The 12361-nt window shown below is 39.6% G+C and overlaps 1 long non-coding RNA gene across 1 annotated transcript; it reads left to right on the forward strand.

Moving 5' to 3' along the window:
• Positions 1–10569: 10569 nt before the first annotated feature.
• LOC145634810 (uncharacterized) lies at positions 10570–12109 on the forward strand. The gene is made up of 2 exons (XR_014113588.1): positions 10570–11519; positions 11601–12109. It is a non-coding gene; the product is annotated as an uncharacterized LOC145634810 (long non-coding RNA).
• Positions 12110–12361: the final 252 nt, after the last annotated feature.

Consider the following 12361-nt stretch of genomic DNA (forward strand, 5'->3'; position numbering starts at 1 on the left):
ATTTTCGCAAACCTAATCTAGAATCTTAGCGTATGATTCCTAAAACCGTGACCGAACTACCTAGGGAGGACAAAGGCAACTTTTCGGGGAGGTATTTTCTTTTTTTAGGATAGTCCCTTTTTGTTTACTTTTTTTTTTTTTTTTTTTTTTTGGTTTGGGATACATTTGCCTACTTGTTACCCCTTTGAACCTTTTCCCCTCTTTTCAAGCCGTATAATTAGATATCTTGAGCCTTTTGTTTCGTTCTCCTTCTTTTTGGTTTTTGTGAAGCAAGGGTCAATGTTTGGTGATTGTGGTCTATGAAGTTGGATTTTGGTTCGAATTGGTACACATAATTGAGTTGTTTATATTTGGTAAATAATGGCAAATGCTTATGTAAAAGCCGTCCTTAGTAAAAGAGGCAAGGATGTTAATAAATGCATATTTGAAAAAGCCGTCCGAATTGAAAAAAAGGCAAGGACTATTGCTTTTAAGGGGTTCAAGAAAATACAAACAAATTTATAAATGAGAAAATGCAAAAAAGAAGAAAAACCATAAAAATTCAAGTGTCTTTCTCCTCTCTATGCATTGAGAACATTGTTTCTTTTAGCTTGGGGGGAAAGCTCTTGCGCTTTTTGTTCTAATGATTGTAGATTGTTGCTTTGAATAAGCTTGGGGGTGTTAATAAGTTTTTGTTTGGTGATTACTTAAGTTTGGTGTTGAGATTTGGCCGGTCTTTGCTTCACAATTTAGGATAACCACCAAATTTTAAATTTTAGCCTACCTTAACCCTTCTTGCCTTACGTTACAACCTTGGGGAAGACCTTTGGACCTAGGAGTTGAGTCTTTCATCGGTGGAGGGAATCATAGGTTGTAGACTAAGGGAAGGGGATGCGAAATCAAGATGTCGAGTAGCCCAAAATGTTGATCTTTTTCCGGTTCCTTCGCGGAATCTATGAGATGCTCACTAAGGGGAGACATGAGATTAGTAGGGGGAACGCGGTAAGACCGTTTGGGATGAAAGTGGAATGTGATAACTAGTTCCTATGCTTAGCATATTTATGTTTCAATCAACCTTAGGTATCTTATAACGTGCATACCATAATTCACTTTAGAAAGGTTGTTATTCATTTGAATTATAGCCAATTTGTAAAGTCCATTTCGTAGAGATTTTTTTTCCTTTTTCCTCTTTCTTTTCCTTTTCTGGTTTGCCTCTTGGGGGTTTGGTGGAGAGTTATGGGTAAACTCTTAGGATACCCTTACGAGAGCATCACTCGTCCTCTAGGGCGATCTAGGGGTTTAAATGGCTTGTTGTAGCTAAAAACAACTGTGATTCCTACGACAGTGAGTCTTAGTGTAAATTCTCGCCCCTCTTTTTTCTTTTTACTTCGAATAAGCCCTTCTTATTCCTTTTTAGCCTTTGTTTTGCTCGGGACGAGCAAAAGTCTAGCTTGGGGTAATTTGATGAGTGTCATTTATGGCACTCATAGGGTAGTCTTTTAGGGTTATTTCTTTCCCTTTTTCATGCTTTCTTCTCTTATTTTTGGTCCTTTTTCTTTAGGTTTCTCTTTCTCCTCTTTTCTTTATGGTTCTCGTGTTTTCCTTTTATTTGGCTCTTTTTCCTTTTATTTCCTTTCTTTGTTTGCTTGTGTAGGTATTTGGAGAATCACCTTTGCAAAGGAATCGAGTTGGGGCCTTAATGATCAAGCAAGGAAGAAGCATTTGGCTAGAGAGGGCTTAGAGAGGCCTCGGAGAGGCCTCGGAGAGGTCTCCAAGGTATTTCCAGCAGGCCGCGGGCGCGGGTCAATGGAGCCGCGGGCGCGGGCTTAAGAAGAGCAAATTGCAAGATTTTGGCAGGAGCTTCCCGCGGTTGCCCCGCGGGCGCGGGAAATCTGGAGAGGGCGCTCCATCTCAGAGAGACCGCGGCCCCCTGATTGAGTTTTGGGAGCAGGATATTAGCCGCGGGCGCGGCATCTTTAGCCGCAGGCGCAGCATCTTTAGCCGCAGGCGCGGGTCTATCTTGCCGCGGGCGCGGGTGCTGCCAAGAAAGCCCGCAGAGGGTTCCGTACCCATTTCTCCGCGGCCGCTGATTCATCGAGAGAGACCGCGGTATTTGCCGGTTTCTTCTTTACCTATAAATAGAATTGTAATTCCTTTTTGAAACCAACTTTTTGATAATATTTCATTAGCTTAGTTTTAGAGAGAGAATTTAGAGAGAAGTTCTTGGTTTTGGATTTGTAACTCAACATTTGATCAATCAAGTTTGGATTTCTTCATTTTCAATCATCAATATTAGTGAGAATCTCTTCCTTCTTTCATCTTTTACTTACTTGCTATTTGATTTTTGCTTGTTGCTTGTTCTTCTTTGGGTTTGAATTTTGATATTGTTGAATATTTTGATTTTTCTTAGATTTTGATATAGAATGAAGATTAATGCAATTTCTAGTTATTTGTTCTTGAATTTCACCATGATTAGTGAGTAGATTAGTTGCTAGGGAAAGGGGGAAGCATGTTTGATTAATGAAATTGCTAGTTGATGCTCTTTGATTGATTGATTTGTTACAATTAAATTGGTTGACATAGTTTTGCATGTGATTGATTAGACTAGGAGTGATCAACCTATAAGATTAATCTAGATTGCATTGCAACTCTTAATGACATGAACAATTGAATTGAAAGTTGCTCTAATTAATTGGGTTTGCTTGTGATTCTTCTTGATTTGCCTTTCATAGTGACACCTAGATTGGCCTATAGGAGATAGCATTTGAACTGTCTTGATTCCTACTATTGTTTGTCCATTGCAATACTTGAATTAATTGATTGAGCTCTAAACTAGCATTATCATTGAACTTGCATGTGGAACCCATATACCTAGTGTTTAGACCTTTGTTTTACTTGATTAGACTTGTTTTAGTTTACCATAGTGCCAACCATAATCTCAACTCCATCTTCGAGGTAGCTTGACTTAGACTCTAGTTTTCATCATTGCATTCCCTAGGGATCGACCCTTAACTTGCCCTATATTCATATAAGGTTGGTTAGGTGTTTACAAATTTTGTTTGACTTGGGGGAAGGGTAGATAACGACATACCTTTTCCTCTTGTCAATGTCCAGCTGTTGAATCGACTAGACTGTCGATCTTAAGCAGTAGATAGCTATCTTTTGGACATGCCTTGTTGAGGTCTGTGTAATCAACACACATGCGCCAAGTTCTATTTGGCTTTTTTACTAACACCACGTTAGCTACCCACTCAGGGAAATTACATAGCCGAATGAACTTGGCGTCTAGTAGCTTTTTAACTTCGATGGCTGCCGCCTGACTTCTTTCCTCGCCATGGTTTCTTTTCTTTTGCCGGATCGGCTTCTTTTTGGGATCCACGACGAATTTGTGGACAGCGAGATCCGGGCTGATGCCTGGCATCTCTTCCACTTCAAAGGAAAAGATGTCTTTGAATTCTCTCAACAGCTGGTGCAGGCTCTCACCTAGCTTTGCAAATGCAACCGTCCCCACCTTAACCGTCCGCTCTGGGTGGCTGTCGTCCAGAGGGATATCAATGTGTTCGCCAACAGGCTGGGGACGGAGATCATCCGACCGTTCCCTGGTCAGTGATTGCTATTGTTTTTCTTTTTTGACCACCACCAGCTGATCAGTCTTTCTTTTCTTTCCGCCTGGTGGGGCCGACTGTTCTTCCTCGACATCGTCAAGGTCGATTGTCTGCTTGCCCCGGCCGGATGTTGCGGCCGCCGGCTTGACATCCGAGAGGTAACACTCCCGAGCCGTCTTCTGGTCCCCATTGAGGGAACCGACTGTTCCATCATCCTTCTCATACTTGAGCAGCATGAGGGCAGGGATGATGACGGCCTTACATTTATTTAGAGTGGGTCGGCCAAAGATGAGGTTGTAAGCTATGAGCACTTCAACCACTAGGAAACAGATGGTCATGTGCCATCCGTCTCCCTGTTCCCCAGGCGGACAGGTAAGTCAATTCGTCCGACTAGGTGCACAAGTCCTCCCCCAAACCCAACAAGGGTGTGGGAGACCTCCATCATGCTATCCGGTTTGTATTTGAGATTGGATAAGCATTTGAGGTTGATGAGGTCCGAGGAGCTTCCTGTGTCAATCAAAATTCGACCAACCAGCTGGTTGGCCACCTTGCATTCAATGACCACAGGGTCATCATGCGGCCAACGGACTTTGCCTCTATCCTGCTCGGTGATGACAACTTTAGGCAAGGCGGATGCGCCTGCCGCCTCTCCTTCTTGAACAGAGTTGACCATCTTTCTCAGATGGTCTTTGGTGCCCCGAATGGTCGAGCCACCACCGGCAAATCCGCCTGCTATGGTGTATACCGGATCTTCATCAGTTTCGACACTCATAGCAGGCTGGGGAGTCTTTTTCTTGGACTGCCCCGGATTTGTCTTTGAAGTCACTTTGGAATTCACATAGGACTTCAGCTGTCCTTTGTCGGCTAGATGGTCGAGCTCCCGCTTGAGACTGAAGTAGTCGTTTGTGTCATGGCCGACATCCTCATGGAAATGACAATGCTTGTTTTTGTTCCGATTTTCAGCGGAACCTTTCATAGGGGTCGGCTTCTCAAGAGTCAGCCGATCCTTAATTTCCAAGAGGATGGAGCAGCAGTCCTTGTGGAACTCGTACCTTGGAACGTACGGTTTCCACTCTTTTTTCTTCTTCTAGGCCGGTTGATCAGAGTTATCAATGGCCCATATTTGTTTTTTCTTTTTGCTCTCTTCTGGCTTAGGAGCCGGCTGAGCAGGCCGACTCTCCTTCTGTCGGTCAGACTTCTTAGGGTCCGACAGCTTATTGGAGGAGCAGAGCTCGGTCGCCTGTATATAGGCTTCCGCCTCTCGTAAGGCTCCTTGCAGAGTGAAAATTTGTTTGCGGACGAGTTCATACTTAAAAGTAGACCCGCCCTTCAGACCCTTAAAGAAGTCTGCGAAGGAGACCTTATCAGACAGCCCATGAATCTGGATTCGTATTAGATTGAACCGCCTGACATAGGAACGCTAGCCTTCTCTATCTCCCTGTTGTAAATTGCCCAAATCAAGGCTTGTCTTTTTTGTAGGGCTGTTCATAGAGAAATTTGAAGCGAACAAGAACGCAAGTGTCTTGAAGCTATTAATACAACCAGCCGACAGATTGTCGAACCACTGTTGGGCTATGCCCTTCAGGGTGGCTGGAAAACAACGATACCATGTGGCATCATCCAACCCCTGTAAATACATGAGGTGGGTGTATGCTAGCAGGTGGTCTTCTAGGTTGGAGGTCCCGTCAAACGTTCCAACCAGAACATTTTTAACCTTGGCCGGCTGTTCGGCTTCAGTTATTTCCCTGGAGAAGGCTGAGGGTTGATCTCCAAGGTGTTGCATCCTGAGCTGCCAGTCCATCGGCTGATAGCCGTATGTCGCCTGTCCTCCAAAGAGGGCAGGCTGCATGTAAGGTAAAGCCGGCGACTGGTACAATGGAGGAGCCATGTACTGGGCCGACTGGATCATATGAGGGCCAGACTAAACCCGTGGGCTGCTTGCTGGGGTCTCATGTACAGACTAGGATACCTCACAAAGGTATTACAAAAGTTATCGTGGTAGGTCGACGTTGAAGCAGACTCTAATAGCTGGGTCTTCTTCTACTCAATGTATTGTCGAGCATCAAAGAATGTTTTCTTACTACCATTCGGCTGTATGTGCCGGATGGCTTTTCTTGTGCCCGTTTCTGGGAAACAGAGCCTAGTGAGGTCAAATTGGAGCCGAGCCTTCTCCGTAGGGGCAGGATGAGGAGTCGGTTGGCGGTCCCTGCCCGACTTCTGTTTGCCAGCTTTGGCTGGCTTCTTGGTCAACTGCTCCCTTCTAGGAGTAGGCGACTTCTTGGAGGCGAGTTGTTTGATTTCACCCCTGAGACTGCTCAGGATTTTCATGAGTTCATCTTGAGTGACGGGAGTCGATCCTGCCGCCTGGGAAGGATCACCCGTCCGCACCGAGGTCTTTTTTGGTTGACCGGCAGTTGTGCTTGGCCCCGCCTGATCAGTGTGACGCTCCCGCTTTTCCCTACTGCGGATGCGTCTTGAGATGAGGGACCCGTTAGGATCCACATAGGTTTCGACGTCAGCGTCGTCCCCTGATTCATGGTCCGTCTGGACCACTATGTCTTCTGGAGGCCGATTAGTCTCAGGATTCGGTACAGGGACTTGTGAAGCCATCTCAGAGGTACTCTCCCCACAGACGGCGCCAAATGTTTTGGGGGTTTTTGTCCCTTGGGAGAGTTACAACACTAAGACTGGATTCAGCAAAGGGCGCATGTACCTGCAAAGCAAACGGACCGCCGAATGATCGGTGGTCCGCCTCCGAAGATTAAGTTAGTAAGTATTCGGAGTAAAACGTGCGGAAATAAAGTTATCTGCTCGGATTCCAAGCTCAGGTAAGGTGATGTCTGTTTCTTGGAAACGACAGTTCTGTATTAAATGTGAAAGTGACGTGTTGTCTCGTAGTTAGTATCCTCTCTCATAAATGTAGGACATGTCCCTATTTATAGAGTCTTTGTGAAAAGTGTGCCCTCCCTAGGATCTGGTGACCTAGGGATTAGGTCACGCCGTAAAACGGCACCTCAAGGTTTGGGCCCTTGAAGGCCGCCATTCCATAAGCAATGCCTGAGTGACGCGTGTCACTGAGCCCAAAAGGCCTTTGGGCATCTCTTAGGGTGACACGTGTCGCCCTCTTAATGGTCCATGATGGATCATCAATCATCTCAGAACGGGGGAATGCCTGCCTACCACGTGTCACCATCTCAAAGGTCCATATGGCACCCCTTTTAATGACACGTGGCGGCTTCCGATTGGGCCACCTGGCCGGGTATAAAAATACCCAAATCAGCTTGTACGAGGGGTGTACTACTTTTTGAAACTTTCATTTCTATTGCATTTGTTTCACCTAAAGTGTATGTTCCATTGGTCTGCAAAGTCATTTAATAAATTACTTGAACTTCTAATTAATGCATTTCCCATTATTAAGGAGTTTCCATCGTTTTATTATGAAGGCATGAAGATCATAAATGATTTAGGGTTAGGATATGAGAAAATCCATGCATGTCCAAATAACTGCATGTTATATTGGGGCGAATTTGCAAATAAAAGTGAGTGTCATATATTCCATACATCAAGGTGGAAAAGTGTGAAAGGAAAGGAGGGTGATGTAAAAGAAAAAGGAAAAGAAGCATGTAAGAAAGGCGAGGCAGCTAAAGTAATGCGGTACTTTCCCCTTATCCCTAGATTAAAGAGGCTATACATGTCATCTAAAACTGCAGAGGATATGAGATGGTACTTTAATCGTAAGGATGATAAGATTCTACGACACCCTGTTGATGGCGAGGCCTGGAAAAAATTTGATGAAAAATATATACAGAGTTTGTCGTTGATCCTCGCGGTATTAGATTAGGCCTAGCGAGTGATGGTTTTAATCCATAGTCGGTGGTCCTCCTTCCTTATATTTTACTACAATGGATTTGCATGAAACCATCATCCTTTATTCTTTCTATAATTATTCCTGGTAAATTTGGTCCCGGTATGGATATTAATGTGTACTTGCAACCACTAATCCATGAATTGAAATTATTGTGGGAAGGTGTTGATGCTTTTGATTCTTATAGTGGAAGCAACTTCAAACTATGAGCAGCCCTACACTCTACTATTAATGACTTTCCTGCTTATGCTATGTTTTCAGGTTAGAGTACGAATGGCTACAAAGCTTGTCCTTCTTGCACTCATTCTACTTATTCAGGTAGATTTTGTGGCAAAATTATCTACCCTGGGTATCGAAAATGGTTGCCTATTGATCACCCATATCGTTCACAAGATAATTTGTTTGATGGGAAAGAAGAATATGGTATTGCTCCGATTCGTACCAGCAGGACCAAAGTTTTGAAGCAACAAGAAGGGGTAAAGTATGTATATGAGAAGACAAAAAAAAGTTCCTAATAAAAAGAGGGAAAAAAGCTGCTAATAAACTTGATGATGATTGCGATCCCGATGGTGATGATGTTCTTTGGAAAAAGAAAAGTACATTTTTTTAATTAGAGTATTGGGAGCATAATCCTCTTAGACATAATTTAGATGTTATGCACATTGAAAAGAATGTGTCTGATATTTTATTAGGAACTCTTTTAGATATGGATAATAGTAGGGATGATGAGAGTGGCAGAGAAGCCCTAAAGAATTTGAATATAAAACCTCATCTAGGGATCAACCCTCAAGGCTACATCCCACCGGCTGCATACACCATGTCTAACGAGGAGAAAGAACGATTTTTGAAAGTCTTGAAAAAGATGAAAGTTCCTGATGGATATGGATCTAATTTGTAAAGATGTGTGAATCTAAAGCAACGGAAACTTATTAATATGAAAAGTCATGACCATCATATTCTCATGCAAGATATCCTCCCGGTTGCTTTAAGGGTGTCGAATGCCATAAAAGTTATTGACTTGCTTGAGGAGCTATCTGACTTTTTTAAAAAGATATGTTCAACTGCTATAGATACAAGAGAATTAGATACCATTCAATCAAAGCTCGTGTTGACTCTTTGCAAGTTTTAAAAAGAATTTTACCAATATATTTTACAATCATGGTTCATCTACTAATTCATTTAGTGGAAGAGGTCAGCCTAGGCAGACCGGTTCATTATAGATGGATGTATCCTGTTGAAAGGTACTTATTATTATTATTATTATTATTATTATTATTATTATTATTATTATTATTATTATTATTATTATTATTATTATTATTATTATTATTATTATTATTATTATTATTATTATTATTATTATTATTATTATTATTATTATTATTATTATTATTATTTTCATTATTATTATTATTATTATTATTATTATTATTATTATTATTATTATTATTATTATTATTATTATTATTATTATTAATTTTTTATTTGTATTATTTAATTTTTAAATAACAATTTTCCTTATTCTTTCACATTCACATACAAAATTGTTACTATAATTCAAGGTACTTTTCCTTTTTAAAACCTCATGTGAGCAATAAAGCGCAACCGGAATGATCTATAGCGGAAGGTTACCTTTTGTGGGAGACAATTGCATTTTGTTTGAGATATTTAGAAAGTGTTGAGACTATGTTCAATAAACCTAGAAGGAATGAGGATGGTGTATCAAACATTGACAACTATTTGTATAACTCTAGTGGTCGTGTTGTTGGAAAGAAAGAAAATGTCCGTTTGGATGATAGAAGTTTAAAGCAAGCTCATCGCTATGTTTTACTTCATTCTGAAGAACTAACCCCGGTGCTCAAGTAAGTAGCATTATGTGTTTAATTAAAGCATCCAATATATACTTGTTTACTAACATAAAATTTACAATTTCGATAGTGAGTTCCTAAAACTAAAAAGGCAAGAGAATGACGTTGGAGGAAGTCAAGCTAATGAATCTATTAAAAATAGTGGATAATTGATGAATTTGCAGATTGGTTGCAAAGTCAGGTCATATGCTTTTACAATTAGGGTCTTTTATTTCATATACAACTTTCTAATTCTAACTTTATTATTCTCGAATTGTAGGTCCAAAATTTAGATGATAGCACGATAAAAGGAAAGTTAAGAAAAGCCTTAGCCGGTGGCTTGAGTAACCACGGGAAAAGGATGAAAAGTGTTATAATCAATGGTTACAAATTTGATATTGTGGATCGTGAGCGATTTCGAATAACTCAGAATTCAGGAATCATGGTGGAAGCAGAGGGTCACGAATATTATGGAAAACTTAAAGAAATTTTGGAATTAGATTATTATGGTTCTTATAAGGTTATATTGTTTCGTTGTGATTGGGTCGATATCCGTAGGGGTATCAAAACAAATCCAAATGGAAGTGTTCGTATCATTTTCTCAAAGTTGATGCACATTGGTCGATTTTTGCGTGATGATCCATTTGTTTTCTCATCTCAAGCAAAACAAGTTTTTTATATTAAGGATGAGATACAAAAAAGGTGGTGTCATGTTGTGAAAACTAAGCCTAGGGACTTGTTTGATATACTTGAATAATTTGTTTACAACTTTTATAATTTATTATAGATTTGAGTTCATAAATTTGGATGGGTGTGTATTTTTATATTTCATTTAGTTATTCTAATTCATCAAAGTTTGCATTTTGTTTACTTAATTTCTTATTTTATGGTACTAAGTAGTATTATCGTCTTGGTTTCTTATTGGTCGAATAAGAACTGAAATCACAGCTGAAATATAGAATTTAATTCAGATTTGAATACCAGAACTGAATTTAGAGCCGAAATCATAACTGAAATCCAGAACTAAATTCAGATATGAATTCAAGAACTGAATTTCATAACTTAATTCCGAACTGAATTTAGAGCTGAATTCCGAACTGAATTCATAGCTAAATTCAAGAACTGAATTCAAAGATGATCTTCATAACTAAATTCAAAGCTGAACTTCAGAACTGAAAATCAGTTCTGGAATTCAGTTCTGAATTGCAGCTCTGAACATCAGAACTTAAATCAGAGGTGAAATTCAAAATGCTTGTGTGTGTGATTATATTTCAGAGCTTGTGTGTGTGTGTATCATCATATTTTGTCTTTTTGGTCAAATTTATTTCTTGTATGACTCTTATATTTCACAATAAGTGATGTTGCTGTTTGTGATGAACCCAAAATTAATTCTGAAGTGAGTTGCAGATTTGAAGTTCAGAACTGTAATTGAACTAAGTGTTGTTGCTGTTTAGATCTTTATATGAGTTTATTTTGTATTTCAGTTTAGATCTTTATATCAGTATGTTTTGTATTTCAGTTTATGCCTTGTCTTTATATAAGTGTTGATATACTAATGTAGCTTATATTATGGTTTTATTAGGTAAAAGATGACTTATGGAAGCAAGAGAGAAAGGGAAATACTTGCTACCACATCTAAGTCACATGATCCACTGTCAGCACATTCACCAATTACAACTAATGCACATACTTCATCTTCTACTGAAGTTGTTTCACAACCCACCAAAAAACAAGCTACTAAGTCACCACAGACTGAGGTACTTAAGGATGACAAATGGGGACCTTTTTCTCCACCCATTACCACTACAAAATCTGATCAACAACCACCTAATAGTTTAGGATCCATTTCGAAAAACCCTCCTGGTTCAACATCGAGTTCAGTCAAAGAAGCTGCTACATCAGGTTATCAGAAAAAATATCCAGAAAAAGTCTCACCTAATATCCCACCTAATATTTCACAATCAAGTAGACCAGACTCATCATTGAACTCCCTTTCTACTTCTCATAAACCTCTCGAGCAACCTGTGAGACGAGGAATTCAGAACCTTGAGACTGGTGCTGTTTAAACTTCACCAACACCTCCACAGACTAATCAATAATGACAAAAAAGTGGAAAAGAATAAGAAAAGATCCCGAAACAATCTAAGTCTTTATGACCAAAAGCACTTCCGGATTGGCCTCTAGACATAGATTTTGACGACAAGGAGGAGGTTCTAACCACAGGTAAATATTTCCCATTTAAATTAGTACTTTAATTTTTTAAACTGATTATTTCTTTTACCTTACTTTTCGTATTTAAATCAGATGCCAATGGTAATACTACATTAGTAAGTAGTATAATTCTACCAATTGACGTTTGGAGTAATAATGGCGGCCAATACTATGTTGAATTCATTGATCTATGCCAGCAAATTACGAAAGGTGGACATATTTTGGTTAAATTCATTAGTATGATTGCAAAGATGGAAAGTCGTTGCCCAGTTGGGGAAAAAGATTGGCATGCAATCATTGGCAAAACTAGCAACATCATAATTTAGCTTATAGAAACCAACATAAGGGGCTTTCCATTTGTTGCTTACTGCAACACTCGAATGTACATGAGTAGAGCTTGCATTATTGGCTTTGCATTATAGGAGTGTAAGGGATATCTAATTATTATTCACTAAAATGGCTTGTCTTTTGATTCTGGCCAGAATCATAAATTCTTGCTTACACTTGTTTTTTTGTCCTTGTAGTAAATTAGCATTTGCCTTGGATGTCTCATTTCTAAATTAACGTTTTTCTTTTAGTAAAGCTTATCAATTAGATTTTAATTTTTAATAATTGTCAGCCTTGGATCCCACTATCACTGACTTTTATTTATTTATACTTCCTATCCTCCTCAAATAACCTAGGTCTAAGACAGAGAGTAATTTTTTATTATAATCTTCCTGAAAATAAGTGTCTTTCACCAAGATGAATAATTTTTTTTTTTTGAAGAAACCAAGATGAATATAGTTTTTGCAATTCCACTTGTGCAATGTAGAATGGGATTTCTAACAGGAAGGCTGTTAATGATGAGTGTA

The sequence above is a fragment of the Chenopodium album genome, chromosome 6 (assembly GCF_948465745.1).
Source record: "Chenopodium album chromosome 6, dcCheAlbu1.1, whole genome shotgun sequence".
NCBI classification, from domain to species: domain Eukaryota; kingdom Viridiplantae; phylum Streptophyta; class Magnoliopsida; order Caryophyllales; family Amaranthaceae; genus Chenopodium; species Chenopodium album.